The sequence below is a fragment of the Xiphophorus maculatus genome, chromosome 17 (assembly GCF_002775205.1).
Source record: "Xiphophorus maculatus strain JP 163 A chromosome 17, X_maculatus-5.0-male, whole genome shotgun sequence".
Taxonomy (NCBI): Eukaryota; Metazoa; Chordata; class Actinopteri; order Cyprinodontiformes; family Poeciliidae; genus Xiphophorus; species Xiphophorus maculatus.
The window spans coordinates 6,014,698-6,038,974 of record NC_036459.1 but is presented as its reverse complement, the minus strand read 5'-3'; the positions used below and the strand labels follow the sequence as shown (position 1 = coordinate 6,038,974).

Sequence of the window (24,277 nt, the reverse complement as noted above, 5' to 3'; positions counted from 1 at the left end):
AACAGCAGAGCCAAAAAACAAAAGAACAACACAAGGGACCATCATTTAGGGACCATCTGCTCTCATAAAAAAGCTTTCATTCAGTATTAAAGTCACTGGTAAACCCATGATTCTAACAATGCTCTGCTGCAACAATGGTCCAGTTCATGGAGGGGTTACTGGAGCAGGTTGGAGGGATTGCAACACTAACTGGAAGACATCAGATGAAAACTTAAAAGACAGTTAAAAGACACAATAGGTCAAAGTAAGGCAGAAAAACACGAGAAAGGGACATGAAAGATCCCATTGTCAAAAAAATCAGCAATCAAATGCTAAAATATCAAAACACTTTTGAGTTTTTTTAACAAGATGTTTCCACATATTGAGGCAATTCTAGATTTTTGTTATTGCATTGTGACTTTTGACATGTAGCTTTTGTTTCTGTGTTGTGACTTCTGTTGTTCTTTGTGGCTTTTACGTTGTGGCTTTGCATTTATTGACCCTTCCGGGCCGCAGTACATACTGGACAGCACCTGATGATAACCCCAAACATGCAGCTGTTGTAACTTTGATGTGATTAAGATGTTGACACACTGTGAAAGGCGGAATCTGTGAGCGAGCCAAACCAGATGAAGGTGTGATATTTTTAGAACCAAACGCCGTTAGATCTGCTTGTTCCAATAGTTCTGACATATTAAAAGGAATTTAAATATTTTGGTGGGATTTAGCCTCCTCTTTTAATTTGTTTATGGATGCTGTGGTACTTTTTCAGTTTTTACTGCCTGGGATGATGTGTAACCATAGCAACGAGGAAGTTGTTGACAAGCACAAGCAGCTGATCGACGTTTGTAAAGCTGACTTGTTATCCAGAATCTTTATCACTTATTGAATCCAACAATAAATCAGGAAACATTACTGTTGATTTAACCTGACAGATAAATCTGGGATAAAAAAAACTTGTCAGTAATGGATTCCCTCACCTGAGCTTGTGAGCTATTTTAGGAGGCGAAAGAGGGAAAATCCTGATTTGTTATCCCCACAGCTGCGTCACATAACTCTGTTTTTATTTACATTTATTTTTAGGTTTTTTCTCCCAGCTGATGGGTCACAGCAGCACGTTTTACTCCATGTGCCACAGGAGTCATGCATGAACACACAGATTTAATTACTCAGTAATAACGTTCAGCATGTCTCACCCCAGATATAAATAGATGCTGTGGGAGTGCGCGTGGACTGGAGCTGCTGATGCTGAGGTTGGTGTTCGCACGCCGTGGTCACATGCTCCCAGCGGCCAATCAGAGAGCTCCACTGAGTTTCACAACCGCTGATTGTGAAGAATTTTATTTTTTATTGAAAGACCAACGTGAAGAAATTTCTCAGTTCGTCTCAGTTTGACTGGCTGGAGAAGATCTGTAAAAGTTGATTTTCACATTTTGCTACAGTTTCTGGACTTTGACTGGGCCATTTTGACATATAATTAGCATAATGCTACCACCACCGTGTTTTGGGAGTCTTTTCAGAGCAGAACAATTTCTCACTCACACATTTTTGCTTTATCCCCTTGATAGCTTGATGAAAAACTGCAAACAGGACTTACTTTGTCTTTTCCTCAGCAGTTTTGTCGCCACTTTCAAAGAACAGTTTTAGAGTAAACAACTGACAGCTGATCAGATTCTCCCACCTGAGCTGGGAATCTCTGTTGCTCCTCCATTATTGCAATTCAATTCAAACGTACTTTATTTATCCCAAAAGGGAAATTAAATGTCATTCAAAGTATCTTCAAAGAGTCGTTGTGGATGGTAATGTAGTGGGTAGCAAGGATCTCCCATAGCAGTCAGTCTTCCAACTAGTCTGAAGAGGCCTCTGACTGAAGATAGTTGCTGTATGACAGTTTATGAGATGCTAACAGCTGAATTTATGGATAATTTTAGGACTTGTCTTGGATGACGCCATCAGTTGTTGTAGGGCTGTGTTATGGCTTAAAAATAAAATCTCCAATTTGTTTAATTTCAAATCGAATTATAATTTTTTTTTTTTTTGCTTTCTTTAAAAAAAAAAAAAAAAATTACAAATGAAAGAAAACATTTTTTAAAAATCTCTTATTTCAGTCATGTCTTCTGCTGGTTGTAGAGTATCAGCGTCAGGCTACGTATGAGAATATAGTCATAATATTATTAGAATAAAGATGCAGTTTTACCAGAAAAAGCCTTAAAATTACAAGAAATTGTTATTTTAATGAGACAAAATGATTAATTTTATTTTTTTAATTTATTGTATGATTCTCATGAAATTACTGTTATAGTCCATGATTGATATGGCAATTAATAAAAAGTAATGTTTAATATCATACATCAGCACAAATATCATAAAATTCCTTACAGATATTTCCAAATTAGCACCACAAAATCTGTGATTTTGATTACAAAAAAACCAAACACAAAATCCTGGATAACTGATCAGTGTGAATAGATGTTCAATATTATTTAATTTTAAGAAACACGTATCGAATGCTGAAACAAACAGCTAGTTATTGATATTTTAACAGTTGGTTTTAGCGATACATTCTAGATTTACTGGCCGTTTAAGAACATTCAGATTTTTGATTTGGCCCAAAAAGAAAATTAGTTTGACATGCTTGTTGTACAGTGTAATAACAATAATATTTAAATCAACATATTGAGCGATATGAAGTAGCATACCATCAAATCGTCCAGTGAAGGAAATCAGCATAAAGATGGAATATGATCAATTTAATGTAATTTAAAGGTAGATCTGTGTATTCTGGTGGTTTTGCTGCTTGAATAAATCAGAGGCCTTGACTCTGCAGGCAGCAGACCGTCTTCCCGACAGCTCATCACCATCACACTTCGCTCTCCGAGAGGACGCGGGTGTGAAGTCGTGGGCTGTGAGCAGCGCCGAATGTTCTCTCATTCATCTCCGACTGTTAAATAACCAGAATGAACTGGAGCAGAAAAGTTGTCACAACAGGGGAACATCTCTGCTCAGCCAACAGGAACATTTTACAAACCAAATGTGAGCTCGCGCTCACCTGCAACTGACTGTACGTTACGCACGAGCACGCCAACATGATGCAAGACGTTTTCCTTCCGCCATGAGGCGCAAAACGGGACAGCAGAACCAGCGCAGTGGAAACCAACACATTTTAGTCCAACGAAGAGCCACCATTTTATTTTTATTTAACCCCATTCTGTCTTGGACATTTCAGCAGTAAACCAACAATGTTTGAAAGTTTATGTCTTTTAAAAACCTGGTTTATTTTATATTACTGGTTATTGGTTCTATTCTTACTTCTATAGTTTTATTTTTGGTAGTTTATTATTATCAAAATTGAATCATTCTTTCCTTTTTTAGTAGCTTTCTGAGTCTTTTGATTGAACTGTAAGGTTCAATTATTATTCTTATATATTGGAAAAACGTTTTGTTTATACAAACTTTTTGTCACATGGACCAAAATTGACAACTCAGAATTACTTGGCAGAAAAATAAGAACAATAAAACAATTTAAAATAAAATTTTAAGCATGCAGATATTAAAATAAAGTAGTTAGACATTTTGTCAGAGTGGTTGTGTAAATTAATGTATCCCCCAAAATTAAAAACGTTTTTGCACATTTGCTTTATAAAAAGAAAGCCATTCAAATTGTGTGTTTTGGGGAAAATATATATATTTTAAAAATGGATTGTTGTCACTTTTTGTACAAAAACGGACCAAATTCAAAATTGGTAATTTTACTTTTTAAAAATAATAATTTTTTGACCTGCCAATACTTTAAACTGAGTTTTTCCAGTCCCTGAAATTGTTTGATGGGTTTATCCACTGCGTGTAAAATATTCATTTTAACATCTCTATATTTCCCTTGATAGTTTTGCCCACTGGGGAAAAGTTTGTGGAAAATAATTTTTCTAGATTCCTTGCAAGCAGGTTTGAACACAACCAATAAGATAACTTAATGTCTATATTTTGTTTTAATGTTTAAACTAATACGATATGGGGACTTATAGCAGCAAAATGGCTGTAAAATATTCCTCATATTTGCTGAATTTATTGTAACTGTCAAAAGTTTCATTTACTAATTAGATGCTAGTAATAAATCCTGAAAATCCCAATAAGAAAAAGTGGAATATTTGGTTTTGTTTGGAAACTCTGAGCCTCATTGATGGATCATGTTCCAAGCTGAGCATTATATCCTTAAAAGCAGACGTTCTAAATCCCAGCAGGGCCGGCTACAGCCACCAGGATTTAGCCTGATCCAATTGGCTTCAGGAATCATTACACAGATATGACCAAAGTAAAAGGATCTGAACAGATTTTAGAAAGTGAATGCCGACGTTTTAAATCTGGATCCCTCAGAAAAGTATTCATAAATCCAATACTTTACAACCAGAAACTTACATTAATTATGCTGAAATTTGATGGGATAGATCAACATAAAAGTTGTGCAAATGAAAAACGGCAGCAAAACTTAATTTAAAACTAATAAAAACAATTTCTCTCCATCCAATCTGACTCAGGTAGAACTATTTAAGAAGAATGTGAAGCAATCTCAGTAAAACATGGTTTTACAAAGAATTGTACATGTAAATGCACACCACACTTTTCAGATTTTTTGTAAATCAAAAGAACTTTGCAATTACTTTGTGCTTTGCGTTACAAATACCTTGAAATTGGTGGTTATAAAATGACAAAAAGTGGAAAAGTTTGTATGACTCTCATCCTCTAACTATGAAACTGAGGGAAAAGTGACAGTAACAAACCCAGAAATGAACACAAAGGGAAAATAACAACAACCAAAAAATGAAAGACTAACACTAACACAGAAATCTAAACAAACAAGCAAAGAGTCAAACAAAAGAAAGAACTGAAAAAACCGAGCACTAAAGGAAAGACTGAAGTATGGAAAACCACTGTGGACAAAAAAGTTAAAACATTTAAATGTTGAAACTAATGACAGAAAGAGACAAATGAAGGATGAGGATGAGGCATGTTTAAAACAACACTCAGTGGTGCATTTCAGCGGGTTTGTTTTGTTTTTCATAGATTTTCTAAAGCTGATCCCATATGTATGATGTTATTTTTTCTAAAGATTTGGCAAAGATATTTGTTTTTATAAAGACTACACTAAGTCTTTATAAGGCTAAAAAGTCTTAATGGTACAAATCTGAGTTTTGATGTGGATAAAAGGCCCAAAACACAAGAAAATGTATTTGTTTTCCCAGATATCTGGCCACATGTGGACGGGTCAAAGTCCAAACCTGAGGCTAATTAAATTATTTATTGAAACTGTCAGTATGTCGTGACAATAAAGTATGAGATAATCCATGAATAAAACCGAGCTCCTCTGTCTTCTGCCAGTACTCCCAGTGCTAACTAGACACAACCAATCAGAGCCAGGAGGCGGGTCTTAGTGCTGTCAATCTGGACTGTGTGCACGCTCTGCTGCAGTGCAGCTTCTCCCTGTCGGCTGAGCCTGTACGGAATGCTAAGGCTAGTTAGCACTAATTATGGTTTTCTTGCAACAGCAAGTTCTTTTCCCACCATTAGCACAGTTAGCAGCGCCTTCGCAAGGTTGATTGACAGCACTGAGACCCTCCTCCTGGTGCTAATTGGTTGTTTGCGGTGCTTTTCTTCAGATGACAATAGCAGGTCAGGGAGGACTTGGAGGAGGCCGATTTTTTCACAGATTATGTTTTAACAAATATGTAAAAAATCTCTAAGAAAGCAAAAAAAATAATACTTTGAATTAGCATTTTCCCATGATGGGATGGTTATTCCTCCCTGCCAGTGAACTGAATGCATCCAGTTACTGTTGGGACTCAGTGTATCGTCGCTGTCATGTTTTATTTTTTATTTTCAGCTCATTAGCCTCGCTGCACGACTTCACGACGCTGCTGCAGAGCCGAAGTGACGGCTGCAAACGAGCCTGCAGCAAAACGCTTATCGTCCGAGTCAGAGGATGGGGGGGAGCGGGGTCAAGGTCGCGAAGGCCTGCGTGCAAACTCAGCTGTTTCAGGTGTTGGGAAGCCGTCGCCGTGGCAACAAGGGACAAGGTGGAAGCAGAATCAGAAAACGTGTCCTCCTCTGTGAGCTGACAGCCAAAAACAACAAAACAAAACAAAGCAAGAAGAGCCCTCCAGGTTAGCGCGATGTTTCACAGCCTCAGCAGTGAATCATCACATCCAACTGCTTCGTTCTGATTTTAATCAGCGTCAGTAACAGGAAGAACACGACTTCATCTCTGCAGCCTGCTCCCAACATGCAAACATGGAAAAAAAAACGCATGCTGTCTTCAGAAAACACCACTCTGCTTCATCTTTACGTCAGTTTAATGTGACCACTGGAGCATAAACACCAAAATGTCACAGCTCCAACATCTGAAAAAGGTCAGAGAGAGTGTGTGTGAGAGAAGCGCTCAGTTTCAGCCCAAATATTTAAGGAAGCGGATCGGTTCTGATCTGAGGGATTCTGACTCCCAGAGATCTGTTTATCAGGAACCACATATCAACTGGAGTCAACAGGAGTGGACAGTAGAGATCCTGCAGCTCCTCCTAGTGGACACAAAGTTAGGCAAAGTTAGGTACAGAACAAGCTGCCAATTAAAACTACACTGCAAAAAATAAATAACCTTACTATTTTTATCTAGTGTCTTTAAAGTGCAAGTGCACTTTAAAAAAGACTAAATTAACTTACAAGTAAGTTTTCAACAAGATATGGGAGCTTGTTTTAAGTACCTCGTATAAAATATCTTATAAGTACAATAATCTGCCAGTGGAACTAGTTCTTTTTCACCAATATTAAGGAATTATTGATTTTTTTAAACTTCTATGTTAATTTTGTACCAATGGCATTGCAATTAAACTAAATAGATTTTGCAATTTTAATAAAAGAAAGAAAAGAATTCAAAATTTTGTGTGAAAAGTTTTGAGTTTGTGGCATCCTGGTCATAGAGGGACCAATAATTGGATAATTGATTTAGGGATTTTAGGGTTTTCCCATCCAATTGAAATAAGAATTGCAACATTTGTTACATTTTCAGCTGGTGTGGTTCCCTTTCACATTGCATTGTCAAACAAACCAAACACTTCGAAAAAAGTGTTTCCTCCTCGCCTGTGGTGGCGCTGCAACAAGAACCACAGAAGGAAATGACACAAAAGCCTCTTCATCTTCCTACGTCACAAATGTAATCTAAAATGGAGTAGCATCAGATTTTAGCAGTTGTTTTTCTTTTGTCTTTAGCAAAAGACCACAAGCCATTTCTCATGCTAGCGTCAGGCTAGCACGTTTGTTTTGGTTGAATTTACCCAGACTGCCCTGCACTGTAGTAGACTTCCTGCTTTTGGAGTGGTCTCTGGTGTTCACATATACATTTGAACCAAACCAGAGTTCACTTCAGCTGAACCAAGACCAAGGTTTGAAGTTGGACCAGAATTTGCTGTTTCGGTCGGAATCAGAGTTTGATTACACATTCACACTTCCCCAAACAAACGGGAGTTGGATTAAAGAAGGAAGTGTGATGGCTGCCACTAGTTTATATTATAAACTAGCATAATTACTGCCTACCTGAGCTAGGAAGACGCAGAATGGACTATTGATGCCTTGATACGGTGATAAGTGAGCATCAGAGGAAAAAAGACGAGCCAACCTAGCACCTCCTGACCTTCTAGGAATGTCTCTACGGAGGGAAATCAACGAAGGAAAGTCCTCCTCTCCAGTGGATTTGGCTGCTGCATATGCTGCGATGGATTACACTGATCCAACTTAATGCCCACAGCGGCGCAATCATTCATAACTACAGGAGTTGCTGAGGGCTGAGGATGCTCCCTGGACCATCTGCCGCGGACGGGAGGATTAACTTGGAGGAAGATGGCGTTGAGGTGGGGGTGGAGCTGCATAAAGACCTGGTGAAACCTCACAGGTTACATCAATAAAGGGCCCTTCCTGTTACCAGCGTCTTGGAATTTGTTTGTATTTTTGCTTCAAATTTGTGACAGAGACAAACTAGTTAATGATTCTGAAGAAAAGGGAAAGAGTTCAAATGTTTTACACATACAAATCTTAAAGGTGTGGTGTGCATTTGCATTCAGTCATCTTGTGCAATGAAACCAAAATTGCCCTTTCTTCTTCCCAAAACTGCTCAAACTGAGTGAGGTTGGAAGGAAGGAAGGAGTCACCAATATTCAACTTGTGCAGCAAATTCTGATTTGGGTTTATGTATGTACTTTGATTAGGACCTTTTCTCAAATCAGCCAAAATCGTAAAATCAAAAGGACTTGATGGCCAACAAAATGTTCATTTACCTGCTCATCACTAAACTACGTATTCAGCACTTTAACAAATAACATAGTTGGGAATTGTTAAGTCACATTCCATGGGAACTGCACCATTACCAAGGAACCCTAGCCGAGTCCAGCTTGTTACCTAGCAACCCAAGCTGAGCTCCAGCACATTTGGTGAGATGTACAATGGCTGCTGGAAAAGACAAGTGCTTTATTGTTGACTTACCATTCAGAAACCACTTTCTGCATTCTGGTTGGTTGTGCAGGGGGCTCCACTTCTGCTTTTCAAAAATGCCTAAAACAGCTCATTCTGGAAGGAACTCAAAATAGGCAGAAATGAGCAGACTAAAATTATGTAAGAATGATTTTGTGTAAATAAAATGTAATGAACATGTTTTGTGAGACCTGAAGGGGAAACTAAATCCTTGTGTTCCTCCGTGTTTCTTGTCTCTGCAGAGAGTATAAGCCCTGCCCTCCGACCATCAGGGGAGTCGATCGGACCGCAGGAACAGAACCATCTGCTGCGCTTCCAGTCAGCATCAACAGTCCTGTTCTTGGAACTCTGTGCCTTCAACCAAAACTCATCCTGTGTTTTTGGGTTTTTACTTTTCCCTTGGAGCAGCTTTCGGATGATTTTTTTCTTCCTGACGGATGAAGGAGGGCCTGGGAATCGAGCTGCTGTCTGTCTGTGGAAACGAAGAAAAAAGAAAAACAATCAAACACATCCAGGATTTTCATCTTTGGATCGTTTTAATGTGGGGTTTTTTCTACAAATTGTGTCAGTGATTTACTTCCTATTGGAGGAAATCCCTCGCTGTGCAATATAAGTCCATATTTCTGTGAAGTTGTCATGTGGATGTAGAATCTGGACAAACATTTTGGTTTATTTTTGTAATAATGTTTTTCTGATTTCTATTTTTCTAAAACAATGTGAGACAGATGAAGGGGAAAAAAAGAACATTTTGAAGGAGAACGGATGCTTGGATGTTGTTTTTCCTCTGATATTCCCCTTTCCAAAGCCATCAGAGATGATGCATTCAGGGTCACACAGTCTGGGACGGACACATCAGCTCGTCTCAACTGGAGCTACTTTTTAGGTGATGTCTTCTGTAAATTCAGGCGCCTAAATCTGAAGTGTTTAGTATTCTCTACCTTTGTGTGGCCTGTTCTTCTTGCTGTCGTTTTGTACCTACATATCAATCAGGAAATGGGAAGTTAGAAAAAGGAACGAGAAAAGATGGAAAACACTCTGAGTTCTCAAACAGAGTCTAAAGTAAATGACAAAAAGCTTGAAGCTGAGTTTACACTGCATTTATTTTAATATTTCTTTTAGGTTTTTAACTAACTCACAAACTAACAAAAATATTTAAAAACATCCGTAGAAACCTCTGCCTCCACATGTTATTACTTTCCTGGAACTTCCATGTTGCTTTCGTAAATCCTTAAAGTAATTTCCTGTCATTTTCTGTAAGGTAACATGTAAGTTACAGGAAAATATCATGTAAGCAGCAGGTAAAAAACAAATAAATAGCCTCATTAAGCACATTTTGAGTCGCTGGACCATGCCCTTAAAGTTCTAGAAAGTTAAGAGAACGTAACATGAAATCCTGGCTGTTCCCTTTAAGATACGGTAAAGTAATCAACATTCCCATGATAAATAACCTAAAAATCCCAATTAAAGTAGCCTGAAAGTGTCAGGAAAGTAATAAGTAAATTCTTGAAATCTGTAGAAAGCACCATTTAAGATTCAAGGAAATAAGCAGTGGTGGGCATTTAGCTTATTTGAAATTGTTTGGCAAATTTAGTTTCCTCTAAATTCTAAAGAGCTAATTTACTTGGTTGTTTTAGTGAACTTTCAGTTGAATAAACTGAATTGACATATGTCTTGATGTTTTGGTTATCGACTGTTAAGAATTCTCCAAGTAGTTAGACGTTTATATTCATGCTTTTATTTTGAAGTGAGTGAAGACTGTTTACACAACAGTTCCATTTCCTCTCCTCATGTTCTCCATCTGTGATGCGGTGCAGCAGTTGAGGTTTATTCTGTACCCAGAATGCACCATAAACACTTTAAAATCTACTGATGTCCTGCATGTTTTCTGACCGAAGTCCTACAGTCAAGTTAGCAACAACTATAAAATTTAAAACATGAGTGAAATATCTGCCCCAAAGAATCACTTTCAGAAGTGAAACCGGATAAGTAAGTGTGCAAAAACAAATTTGTCCCAACAGAGGGGGATAACATATGTCAACATATTAACATGGTTGAATTTAGCGCTAGCATTAGCTTCTGCTAAATACTATTGGTAGTGCTTCAACATTAGCAGAACTAATGTTTATGATTAGTGCTTTAGGTTTAGTGCCATATGCTTGTATGAACAAAAGTTCTTGTACTGGAGTGTTTTTTTTTCATTTTCTGCTTCAATAGTTATGCTAGCAGTTTACATTTTGATCAGATGCAGATTAACATGCAAAGACAGTGAAGGCGGGGCATGTAAAACATCTGTGCGAATAGCCCACCACTATGTGGGTCATGTTTCTGCTCATAATGGAACAATACTCGAACTTTATTCAGATAATCTGAAACACGTCTTCCACAGAATGGAAGAAAGGAAGCTTTTTAATCTATTACAACACGATGGAGAAAATGAGGTTTGATTCGCAGCTAACATTATTTTAAAAATCCAAGCAATTTTCATTAAAAGGGCTCTGTTTGAGAATTTCCTCCTGTTCTGTTACTTGTCTTCTGTTTTCTGCACTTATAAACTGTGCTCCATGTCTCCTTGATGCTGCTATCCATGTCCTGTGTAGATTGATGTTCAGCCTAAGTCCTGGCACAACATCCTCTGTTAGCGCTCCTGCTATGTTTTTACTGGATCCTTTGATTTGATCATGAAATCAAATCAATCGATCCATGGTAATTCTGGTTCAGTTTATGGCTCCAGTAAAGCAAATTCAGAGATGTATATTTATTTTTTGAGTAGTATTTTCGGTTTACAAGCAAAGATATCCCTTTGGCACCAAGTGTACATGGGCATTAAAATGTACAGTAATTTAGTAAATTGCTGTAGGACCTTAAGAATTATATGGATTATAAGCACAAACATCCATTAACTCAGGGGCCAATGTAATATTATTCTCAGTCAGGGCATAAGTTAGAAAAAAGCCAAATATATTCAAAACATTCAACATTTTATGTGCTATAAACAAACTTTCATCAACATCCAACTTTGAGGAGTTTTTATTATCTTGTTTTCTTAAGAATATGAAAAGATAGTTTAAAAGCCACCAATTGAGACTGATGCTAATGTGCAAAGGCAAAAACCTCCAAGGACTCGAGAGATCCTTGGAGGTCCTACAGAGATAACTCAGATTACAGAGATTCAGAAACAGGACAAACCAGAAGCCCTGTCCTCTAAAAGCTGGATCCTCTGTAGGCCCAGTCCTTCGCCATGTGGATATATACATGAGCTGCGTGCATATTTCAAGTAGAATATATTCAATCTATCACCACCTAAATCTGACTGTGACTGAAGTATGAGGTGCTCCACCAAACCGGTTCTTTCTTAGCACCAGTGGTTTTTAAGTTCCCACCTTGTCTGTCACTGTGGCATTGGTTTAATACCAGCTTTCTAAAGACCGTTCACAAACAGAACACAAAACAGTGGCAATCAAAATGATGAAAAATCATGGACTGTTTCTCAATAACAATGAGGTATCTGGTGTTAAAAAACACAGTTAACTGAGTCACAACTCAGGAACTTCATCCTCCAAAAGACTGACCCTTCAAGGGAATTGCAATCGAAAAGATTATTCCTTTCAACGATTAGTCCTCTCAACGAACAGGTCTATTTAGTGACAGGTTCTCCGCATCCAGGGTTTTAAGTCCAAGGTTTGGCAAAGGAACCTAGGTTTTCAAAGGTCAAAGCCCAGAAAAAGATGTTACGTTTTAAAGATGATTTCTCCATAAGCCCGGCCCTCTAAAGGTTGGATCCCCCAAAGGGTCAGTCCATTGTCATGTGGCTTTATCTTTGAGCTGTATTGCCTTGACATAGAGAACATACTGTAAGTTACTATATATCACTGCCTAATTCATGCTGAGACCTGTGTATTTTAGGAAATTAGGGGGTTTCCACAAACTGCTACAACTGCTTTCCATTTGACAAATTCTTCAAAGGTCTTGCCCAAAAGATGATGCCTGCAAAAGCTGAGCCCTTCTAAAGACGAGTCCATCAAACATTGTGCCAAGAAAATAGCAGACTATCCAGTTCCACAGTACTATGAAGAACATGTACCCTGAAGACAGACACTCAAAAAAATAGGTGTTTTGAAAGTTGATTCCTTAAAAGGTTTGGTTCAGGTATTTAACCTTCAAAAGACTAGTTCCTCAAAAGATGATTCCAGATCCTCTGAAAAAGGATTCTTTCAAAGACCCGATCCTTCAGATGACAGATCCTCCAACAGATAGGTTCCCAACCCAAAGATATTTCCAAAAGCTTGGAAGTTTTCTGAAGGATGGGTCTTTCTTTTTTAAGATGTCCTGTCTTTGGCAAGTCAGGGATACCATATATAGAAGGTAGTTGTCTCTGTGCCAGGGAAAATTTGCTCTACACATAGAATATCCTAAGATGGCATTTTAATTGCATGATTAAACGTAAGAAAATCCAGACTGCATCAAGCATCAAGGAGGGCCACCAATCACATCGATGTGATAGTAACCTGTGTAATCTAGTAATATGGCTTTCAACCATCTGGATTATATTTGTGTCTGTCCGTGTATGTGTGTGGGTGGGTCAGTGTATGTGTACAAATAATTTGTGTTGAGATGGTGTATGTGAACGTGCCATCTGAACTCATAGGATCAGGCCAGGAAGGGCACATTACTGTCCCCCCTGGTGAGCTAGCCCCTAACAGGTCAAGAGGGAGGGATGTCCACCAGTGACCATGGCTGGCCTGTCACATTCTCTGGAGCCATAGCCCACCCCTATGGCTGTGATCCACACAAGGAAGTCCTCCCAGCCTCAATGGTACTGTCAGAGATCTCAGGCCACCCTACATCCCCACCCAACACCAAATCAGCATAGGACTGTCACATGGGCAGGATGTGGAAAGGATGTCCAAGGTGCAATAAAATTGGGGTTGTGGCTGAGATGTGTGAGACTCCACTACTTGGTGACTTCAGAGTCTCCCCAATCGCAAAGCCCTGAGTGTCTGTAGTATACTAAAACTGAGTTGCGGGATGGGGTCAAACATTGTAGAGAGGAAAGCACTCTACCAATGCTTTCAAGATCCATCTTCCCACAAAGATCCTTCTGAAGTGTGGTATTGAGAGAAGGTGCTGGTACGAGTCCCATTGGGAGATGGGTCCTTCAAAAGATATATCCTCTTACTGACACCCCCTTCATGAAATGAGTTATTAGAAGGACAAAAAGTCATAACCCTGTCCTGTGAATAACTGATCCAACAAACATTAAGCTCTGTGAGGGGTTGTGTGTCTGAAGACATTCGAGAGCTAATAGCCAGTTGTACGTTAAACTGGTGATTTGCTTTTGGTGCAAAAACTCCTTAGTGGGCTATGCTTTTATTTCATTGTTGATCGTTTGATCCCTGGCTCGTCACCCAAATTTTTTAGTTTGGGTGATGTCCATCAACAGCTGTTGGAGAAATCTGCTTTACTGCACACATTTTTCTGTCGTCATACTAAAATAAACCTTAAGAGGTACAAACAGCAGAATCTGCTAACTTGGCTGCTTCAAAAGATATATTTTCAGTTTGTAGACTCACCTGCTCAGTGTAGATTTCCTTCTGCATGAATTTATGTGGATCCGTCCTCAACGTTCAGGTCCACCTGAAGACATTGTGTTCGGCCTTCAGTCGTTTTTCATCTTCCTAGTGGAGTCGGCAAACTGCAGACCTCCAGGTACCTTCACTGACAACATCCCTCCTGAAAACAAAGCTGCCAAACTTTTCTGAAGAAGCCAAACGTCTCTGTGTGTATCAGTGGTTTTACGTGTTTCACATCATCCTGTTAATGTTTCATCGTGTTTTTAACTGCAACAATCCTGTTTGTTACGTTGTTGGTCATATATGCAGAAGAGTTATCAAATAAACTGAAATAAACTCTTAAGACTCACTGAGAGTGAGCTTCTTTATTCCGCCACCAGATGGCGATATGATTTATTTAAAATCAGGCTCCAGAAGAAAATAACTTTTAAAAGCACTTTAACTCAGCATCTATAAACAAAGAGAATCTTGTTGTGCTATTTGTGTCAGACTCATTCAATTAAGCAAATATATTTTTTGTCTTTGAATAACTGATTAAACCCACCAAGTGACACGTTTCTGTTTTTCTGTAATGGGTTTGTTGATTTGGTTTTCTATAATACATCTCATGAAGCTGGTAAATAGAACAAATATAAAGTAAATAATCATATTTAGTAGTTGATGGACGCTGCAGTTTATTTCTTGGGTATAATGATCATGAAACATACAACTTGAATTTATTGCTTATTTTATTGTGCATTATGTAAAACCTTGACAGATGCAACAGCTTTTCAAAGTAAAATGGGATCATAAGATCAGACAAACTATGATTATTGTAAAGATTTCCAGAAAATATTTATGGGTTTAAACCCAAAATGATTAAAGAGCAAAGAGAAAATCAAAGGTGATTTCATGATGTCTGTCTGGTCAGGTAGAAGTGGGCGAGTTTGTGATGTCACTCCTCAGACACTTTAGGTCCTTTCGCTGCAATGAGTCCATCTCCAATAAACTTAAGTTTTTTACCGAGCCAATCTTTACGGCAAAATTTGAAGGGACATTTTTTCTTGACATTGCCACTCCTGGAAGAAGAACACATCCAGAATCAGTGTTATTCTCTGTACTAAAAAGTATATGCTAGGTAAATTCAAAGAAACTTTAATCAGAAGCAAGTTTCTTATGCCAGGTTATCTTCTAGTTGTGTGATTTAAGATAATCCTGATGAATCAACTCAATAATTCCTCTCCAATTTACAGAATCTACTAAAATGTATATGAAAATGACATAAATCATGTCAGAAAACCAATCACAATCTGAGCAAAGAGAGAAAATACTCACAATGTCCTTCACCAATTACCTTTTGATTTATTCATTTGAATATTGCAAAGAGCTCCAGTTTCTAACTCAAGCAGGTCATGGTTAGAATCGGGATCAAAACAATCTCAGATGTACCACTGCTCAAAAAAATAAAGGGAACACTTAAACAGGTGTTTAACACTTAAAGTGTTCCCTTTATTTTTTTGAGCAGTATATATTAGGATGGTGTATTTTTTTTTCCCCTTTCGTAAAGATTTATTGATACCCACACAGTTAAACATTGCAGCACAACATACAAGTTAATCATTTTTCTTAAAAATTTTTTTTTAAATAAAATTAAACTGATAGAAGATAAGGACATTAAACCTTTCTGTATGTATTAGGGTGGTGAGTTACAGAAACGTAAAGATGCCTCACTGGCCTTTAGTAGTGATGAGCTAGATTCTGTTCTTTGATAATTCTAAATTTAAACTAATAAAGATCAAATGTTGAGTACCTCAAGGCACTGTTCTCGAATCACTCCAAAAATACAGATGTAGATGAAACACAACTGTTTATTTTTTGCCAACCTCATAACCAAAACTCAAAGGCAAATACCTTGGTGTACAAATGAACTTAAAACTAAGTTTTAGGAGCAAATGTTTTGATTACAGTCATAAAAACCTCCATAACGTTGACATGACTCACCCGGGGGAGTTTGCAATATTTGGAGAACGGTGAGGAATCTCAGGGAAGTTCCTGTCGTCCTCCACGAGTTTGGATTCACTGCAGACAGAAAACATCATCAACAACAACAAAAGCCTGATCTCATCTGTCAGAGCAGCAGAACTCCAGAGATAAAGTGAGGCTGATTGAGGTTGAATCTCACCTTACGTCCCCAATTGGACCAAAAATAGGACCAGAGGATGTAAAAGTAGCCATCATCATCATCATCATCATCATCATGATTAACAGCATCATGGTGGGAAGTAGAACGGCACTCTGATGCAGCTCCAACCAACTGAAGAGATTTATATTCCCTCTGGCTGATCTGAGGTCAGTTTTGTGTTGTTCATGTGTAACTCTTATAGGCAGGGCCGGAGCTTCAGGGGGGCCTGGGAGGGCGACACGCCCCCGGCCCGGGTCTAGAGGATAGGAAGGAGGATAGGACTTCAGGGATCCAAGCCACTGTTGTGATTGACAAGAAGTGAAGAAAGCGAGCCCTCCTCTCCTGATGAGCACGGTGTATATAGGGGTTATATAGGTTAGGATTTGGGTTATTAGAGTTATTATAGATTGTAATGGCTGTAGGCATTACAGCATATATCATACTGTCTGCTAGTATGAAAGATCTCTTGTAGCAGTCTGTAATACAATAAATCTAAGGAAGCCTCTAACTGAAGATACTCCACCTTCCCAAGACAGTCTCATGAAGAGGATGTTCAGGGTTGTCCATAATTTTCTTGATCCTATGAAGAATCCTTCTTTGCATAATCATCGCCAGAGGTTCCACCGTCGTTCCGAGAACAGAACCAGCCTTCTTTATCAGGCTGTTGGGCTTTTTTGTACAGTACAAACTGTTCTGACTGAGAACAGCTTCTACTTTCTGATACTATGTATCTGAGGTTGGTTTTCAGTGTTTATACGCCACCAACATCCTGTTGAAACCAGTTAAAACCGGTTCTGTATGGCACCGCACTAGAGGGTATGCCAAAAAATGTATTTCTTATGCATTTTCTGAATTTACTAGTAATAACTGTTGCTATGTGCAAATGATCATCTCCAGAGGTTTCACAGTCGTCCCCAGAATAGAACCAGCCTTCTTTATCAGGCTGTTGAGCCTCCCTGGCTCTGATGCTGCTGCCCCAACAGATGACAGCAGAACAGATGATGCTCTCAGCAACCGACTTATAGAAGATCTGTAGCATCTTGCTGCAAACCTTGAAGGACCTTAGCTTCCTCAAGAAGTGCAGTCTGCTCTGTACCTTCTTATAGACGGCTTCATTGTTGCATGTCCAGTCCAGTCTGTTGTCCAGATGAACACTGAGGTATTTATATTCCTTAACCACCTAGATTTCTCCCATGACGGAAATTTGATTTAATCTAATCCTGTTCCTCCTGAAATTGACAATCATCTCCTTTGTTTAGTTTACATTTAAGATGAGACAATTGTTCCCACACCATGACACAAAGCGGTCCACCAGCTCTTTGTACTCAGCCTCTTGTCCATCTCTGATACACCCAACAACTGTAGAGTCATCTGAGTATTTCTGAACATGACAGAAGTTGGATTTGGACTGTAAGTCTGATGTGTACAGAGTGAAAAGGAATGGTGAGAATACAGTCCCCTGTGGTGTTCCTGTGTTGCTGACCACCTGGTTAGACACACACAGTCCTTCTTCAGTATCACAGACTGTGGTCTGTTTGTGAGGTAGTCAGGCGATTGTTGAGGCCTCCACTTGTGTCTTCTGGAGTTTGTCACAGAGCAAATTAAGTTGAATTGTATTAAATGCACTGGAGAAATCACATAACATGATCCTAACAGTGCTGCCTGCTTTGTCCAAATGGCAATGGGTTTGTTGAAGCAGGTGTATGATGACATCTTCAACTCCAACTTCACAGTGATAAGCAAACTGCAGGGGGTCTTGATATATCCATCATGAAGGTCTCTCCAAGACCTTCATGATGTGGGTTATCAGGTCAAAGGGTCATTGATGGCTGGTAGGTATGTTTTCTTTTGTAGCGGACCAGGCAGGATGTCTTCCATAACAGTGGAACCTTCTCTCAGGTCAGGCTAATGTTGAAGAGGTGATGCAGAATCACACAGAGCCTTCAGGATTCTGGGCTGACACTATCTGGACCTGTAACCTTGTTACTGCTCAGTCTCTTCAACTGCCTCTTCTCCCGACTTCTAGATACAGAAAAGTTTTAGAACAAACTGTTCTGAGAACAGCTTCTACTTTCTGATACTATGTATCAGAGGTTATTTTTCAGTGTTTATACGCCACCAACATCCTGTTGAAACCAGTTAAAACCGGTTCTGTACGTGACAAATGGCGGCACCGCACTAGAGGGTACGCCAAAAAAATTGATTTCTTATGCATTTTCTAAATTTCCTAGTAACAACTGTTGCTATGTGCAAATAATATGATCAATAACTGATCACACCTCAAAAAGTCGCCACTTTCTGTCACTAACATTTGGCTTTTATCGCATCGTTTTTAATTTATTTTGTTAAATTTCCTGATAGGAATTTTGATTTATTGTTTCCACAATAATGTTTAAAGCCAATCAAAACTGTAATTATTGTCGGGATTGTTTGGTTTACTATTTTCTCCACTGTGTTCAATATAAATGAGTGTTTTGAGAGAAGGCCATTGTTTTCTTTTACCAAAGTTTCTGTAGACTGAATTCCAGACTACCACGCAAGTCTTGAAATTCTTTATGCAATAATTCGATCAATGAAAGTCTGTTTTCAAATTTAGACATTTTTTGTTCAATAGGCAATAAGATGACACTCATCTCTCAAAGTCTGGGATTGGATGACAATGTGGGTGAGTTATCCGCGCTACTTGGTGTTCCTGGGCGGGTTCTTTTAGAGGTTTGAGTTGGAGTGCTTGGTGTGTTCTTGTTTTTCTTAATGGTGCAGATCCGATCGAAGCAGTTGTCAATAAATTCCTCTAAAGCTTCCAGAACTTTGGAAAAGTACTAATCCACAAAGAAAAGCTAAGCATCTTTTAAAGTTGAATTGCTGGCGACTGGGCCTGTGTGGCAACAGGAAGCTGGTGGTAATAGCTGATACATCGAGGAATCGCAGATTTAATGGATAACCCGGGGTTCGTATTTTTCCACATCGAGAGATTACAGTTGAGTTTGTTGTAGATATTCCAGCCACGCTGTTGCATACCAGCATGGGCCCCTGCTGCTCCTCTAAGCTGTGATCTATGTGGATCCTTCCTCAACGTTCAGGTCCACCTGAAGACATTGTGTTCGGCCTTCAGTCGTTTTTCATCTTCCTAGTGGAGTCGGCAAACTGCAGACCTCCAGGTACCTTCACTGACAACATCCCTCCTAAAAACAAAGCTGCCAAACGTCTCTGAAGAAGCCAAACGTCTCTGTGTGTATCAGTGGTTTTACGTGTTTCACATCATCCTGTTAATGTTTCATCGTGTTTTTAACTGCAACAATCCTGTTTGTTACGTTGTTGGTCATATATGCAGAAGAGTTATCAAATAAACTGAAATAAACTCTTAAAGCTGTTCCTCAAAATGTTTCATCCATGTAAAATGGGTATTTTCGAAATTTAAAAAAACCCTTCAAAGATATTACTCTAATCAATTTCACCACTAGATGTCACTGTTTCATCAATGTCTGGAATTTCAAAATGGAAGGTCCACTTATAAAGTCAATATTGTCATTTTTGAGGGGGAAATATCTGAATACATTCAATAATTACATCTTATGGGATTAAAAATATATATTTATGTTAGATAGGTAAAAGGACAAGTTAGAGGAATGTGTTTATTTTGATATTCTAATACTGTAATAAATACTTAATCGCCCCTCAAATCTAGTAAACTACAACTGTTTTTATTTTTATTTTTTATTATTATTATTATTATTTTTGCTGCCGAAAGGAACTTGGCTCACAAATGTTTTGGCTCTTCTTGGTAATTTAATCTGTATTTCAGCACAGAAAGGATGTAAAAATGCTAAATAAAATGGAAGAACAAATATTTGACAAAGTTTTTATAAACTACATTGTTTAAAATGCAGTTTTAAACACATATATTTATTACAGTGTGTTTCATTATTACAGTGTGATGATATGGTGTTTCAGCATCTGAAAAATTTATGTAACTAAATAAGCACAAGAAAATTGTAACTAAGCAAATATTTTCCACGGCAATGCCAATAAAACTATTTTATTTTCCACATAAAATAGTTTATTATGACTTGCAAAGTGATTCGTAGAGTTAAATTATTAAAATAATCTGTTATGATATTTTTTATAAACTATATTCTTTAAAATGTAACGTACATATAAATGTATTTATGTGACAAAAAAACCCTCAAAATTTGTAACTCAGCAAATATGTTTTTACATATAGGAGACGCATCTCTGAGGTCTTTGCTGGATTTTCTTGATTATCTGATTTTGCAGCTGCTGTTTGAATGATACTGTATTTTTTAGGCTTTATATTTCTTCTCTTGTTTCAATTCAAGTCTAGTTTTTAGGAAGCTAAAAATGAGAAAATGAGAGGTGAAAAAGCACCAAAATTATGAAACTAACACACTTGACACCAAAGATGATTGTTGTAAACCATAACATGCCATTCTGCTAAAGAAATAAACAGTTTACAATATAATATATGTTACTTATGTATAAATGGTATTGAATAAACGGATGTTTTCTTGAGTATTTGAAATATTACAGTATCAGTGTTTGAATTCAAAGGAAACCATGGCAACGTGACATCACCGTAGTGTAGTGTAGTGTAATGTCACAATGTGTGACATCACACTACCGTGTCATAGGCAGAATTTTGTGACATCAAACCTTTATTTAGGCTTGTCATATTGATCAACCTTTGTCACAACCGCATAGCAGCCGTTCGCGACACATTCACCTGGGAGTTCCTTTCGACACTCAAAAGTTCAACTTTGCTTGATACTCAACGGACACTGATTTTGTGTGAAATCTTTACAGAATCTAGTAGAAAACTGATTTATCTCTGACTGAAAGAAGGATGTCGTCAAACCAGCTTATTGTTAAGATAGATACACCCAACAATGTTGTTGTGAGGGAAGTTGAGCCACAGACGACGATGTGTAGTGAGAAAAAGAAGGTGCCCTTCATGATATGTTTAGAAGGACATGAACACAGTTTGGATGACAATACTGGAAAGTTTTACAATTCACTCATCATTGAACCCATCGATGCAACACAGGAGACCGTGAATGACGAAGGAAAGAACGGACCACCTGAGAGGAAGAGGAAGAAGAAGAAGGAGGAGCCGCTACCACTGAAGGTCTGGGTGGAGCTACGCGCTCCTATTGATCAACATATTTCAATTGAAATCACCGAAATGCAGGACGCCTTACAGATCACCATAAAGGAAATTATCCCTGAAACACAAGATCCGGTGGCTCAAACACAGGAGGAACAATCGATGCAGGATGTTAAGACCTCACAAGAAGATTTCCCTCCATCGGTTTCTAAGATTTCATCCACTGAAAATGCAGATGAAAAATACGATAGTACTGTTCTGAAAAAACAAGATGATCTGACAGACTGCTTAGAACAGGAGGCTCATACCAGGGAAACTGTCTTCCCTACTGAACTGGATGTGGAAAATGAATCAATGTATGAAGCACCGGAGACAGACAATGAGCCAGCGGAGAAAGAGCCATTGACCTGTGAGGATATGAATAATACACCACCCTCTCTAACTGTGTCTGAACCATTACACATCCAGGTAGAGAAAGTTCCCGATGTCTCTCACGATCAAACCCTAGAAAATGTCCAGTTAGAGAACGTCCCTGAGGTCCCTGACGACCAAACATCTGAAGATGAAGGCTACAAACACGACAACACTGAAATCCCCATCCCTTTGCTTCTCCCATGTCCAAAAGAGCCACAACCTTTATTTAAATTGATTGTTGACCTTCAACAATATTTAAACCAACTTCTTCAAGAACTGTGGAAAACAACTGCGTCGCTACCTGAGGGAGTTGAAAGGAGAACTTTCCTAGAAAATAGTTATGAGTGTTGTTTGAGACAGCTCCAGCTATATGAACAGATGCGACTGCTTCAAGACTCAGAGGAAATAGAAAATTTGCCCAAGTCCCCAGAACCTCAAAGAAAGAGTGAAGCCACATCTGATGAGAATGAAATGGGACATAATGTGATTACACAAGGAGAGAACAAGAACAAAATGGTCTCTGTGAAAACACAGACAGAATTTCCAGAGACCTCAAAATTGAAAGCAGTCCATCGCCAATTTGTGTCAGCAAAGAAATTCAGGCGGCAATCAAAAGCAGTCCATCCAAAGATTGCCACAAAAACCAAGATGGAGACACAGAACATCAGGCATCAACCAAAACCCGGACAAAATCAGGACATCACCTCTGACGAAGACAATAGCCCAGTGAAAGAGGTTTCATTTTGGAGGCGTTTTAAAAAAGTCGTCACCGCATCATTTATGCGGCAATATAAAGATAAGAGCAAACCAGCCAACATGGACCGCTGATGTTTTATATTCAAAAGAGAGGTGAGAGTTAGCTAATCTGGGCCTCCCTAGTATTTGCTCATTTCTATTAGTTATTTTTAGTTAAATATTGCTTGGTGGAAGTTTTAGTTCCTGTATTCGTCTGTTTAAAAAAGCGAGGGCTGCACGGTGGCAGAGTTTCCCCGTGTATGCATGGGTTCCCTCCGGGTACTCCGGCTTCCCCCATTCAGTCCAACATCCACGTTCATCCATTGCAGTCTGTATATCTGACTCTAAAAATGCAACCAGTAATTGGTTGCAATTTATTGCGATCAATAAATTGCAATAAATTGTTTTGTGACTTGTTTTAATTCGTTTTTAGAGTGTAGTTGCTCATTTTTATTAGTTATTAATTAAATAAATCTTGCTTTGTTTTATTATAGTTTTTCTTAGTTATGGTAGTTTTAGTCCTTTATACTTCTGTTTATAAAAAAGCAAGGGCTGCACGGTGGCAGTTTCCACGTGTATGCATGGGTTCCCACCAGGTACTCCGGCTTCCCCCATTCATTATATATAATTATATAAATATATATATATATACGTCCCAAGAGCCAGCTTCTGCAACCGAGGATCGGATCGCCAGGGTCCCCTCCCTCTGCTGCCACCCATCCCACACTGCACCCGACCCCTTTGGCCCCTCTCACAGGTGGTGGGCCCATGGGAGGGGGGACCCATGTTTCCTCTTCGGGCTGAGCCCGGCCGGGCTCCATGGGTTAAAGCCCGGCCACCAGACGCTCGCCATCGTGCCCCCCCTCCAGGCCTGGCTCCAGAGTGGGGCCCCGGTGACCCGCGTCCGGGCGAGGGAACGCCAAGTCCAATGTTTTTGTCCGTCATTGGGGTCTTCGGATGGGACGTGGAATGTCACCTCTCTGGTGGGGAAGGAGCCGGAGCTAGTGTGTGAGGTCGAGAGGTTCTGGCTAGAAATAGTCGGTCTCACCTCGACGCACGGCTCTGGTTCTGGAACCAGCCTCCTTGAGAGGGGCTGGACATACTTCCACTCTGGAGTTGCCCAAGGTGAGAGGCGTCGGGCAGGAGTGGGCATACTTGTTGCTCCCCATCTCGGCGCCTGTACGTTGGGGTTTACTCCGGTGAACGAGAGGGTAGCCTCCCTCCGCCTACGGGTGGGGGGACGGGTCCTGACTGTAGTTTGTGCTTACGGGCCGAACGACAGTTCAGATTACCCACCCTTTTTGGAGTCCTTAGAGGGGGTACTGGAGAGTGCTCCTCCTGGGGACTCCCTTGTTCTACTGGGGGACTTCAACGCTCACGTGGGCAATGACAGTGAGACCTGGAGGGGCGTGGTTGGGAGAAACGGCCCCCCCGATCTGAACTCGAATGGCGTTCTGTTGTTGGACTTCTGTGCTCGTCATGGATTGTCCATATCGAACACCATGTTCGGGCATAAGGGTGTTCATATGTGCACTTGGCACCAGGACACCCTAGGCTGCAGTTCGAAGATCAACTTTGTCGTCGTTTCATCGGATCTGCGGCCGTATGTCTTGGACACTCGGGTGAAGAGAGGTGCGGAGCTGTCCACTGACCACTACCTGGTGGTGAGTTGGCTCCGGTGGTGGGGGAGGAAGCCGGTCAGACCTGGCAGGCCCAAATGTGTTGTGAGGGTCTGCTGGGAACGTCTGGCGGAATCCCCTGTGAGACGGAGCTTTAACTCCCATCTCC

General features: G+C 39.5%; 1 protein-coding gene across 2 annotated transcripts in view; it reads left to right on the top strand.

The window, feature by feature from the left end:
- The window catches only part of LOC102234317 (potassium voltage-gated channel subfamily A member 1-like), a 36,988-nt gene extending 17,343 nt beyond the window's left edge, over window positions 1–19,645 (top strand). Inside the window, exons 2-3 of one of the 2 annotated variants that reach the window (XM_023350483.1) lie at window positions 8,730–14,115; window positions 19,299–19,645. The gene's annotated coding sequence lies outside the window, so the exon portion shown is untranslated. Of the gene's footprint in view, window positions 1–8,729; window positions 14,491–19,298 lie in introns of those variants that run through there. The other variant, XM_005813836.2, reaches the window with a different exon arrangement.
- Window positions 19,646–24,277: the final 4,632 nt, after the last annotated feature.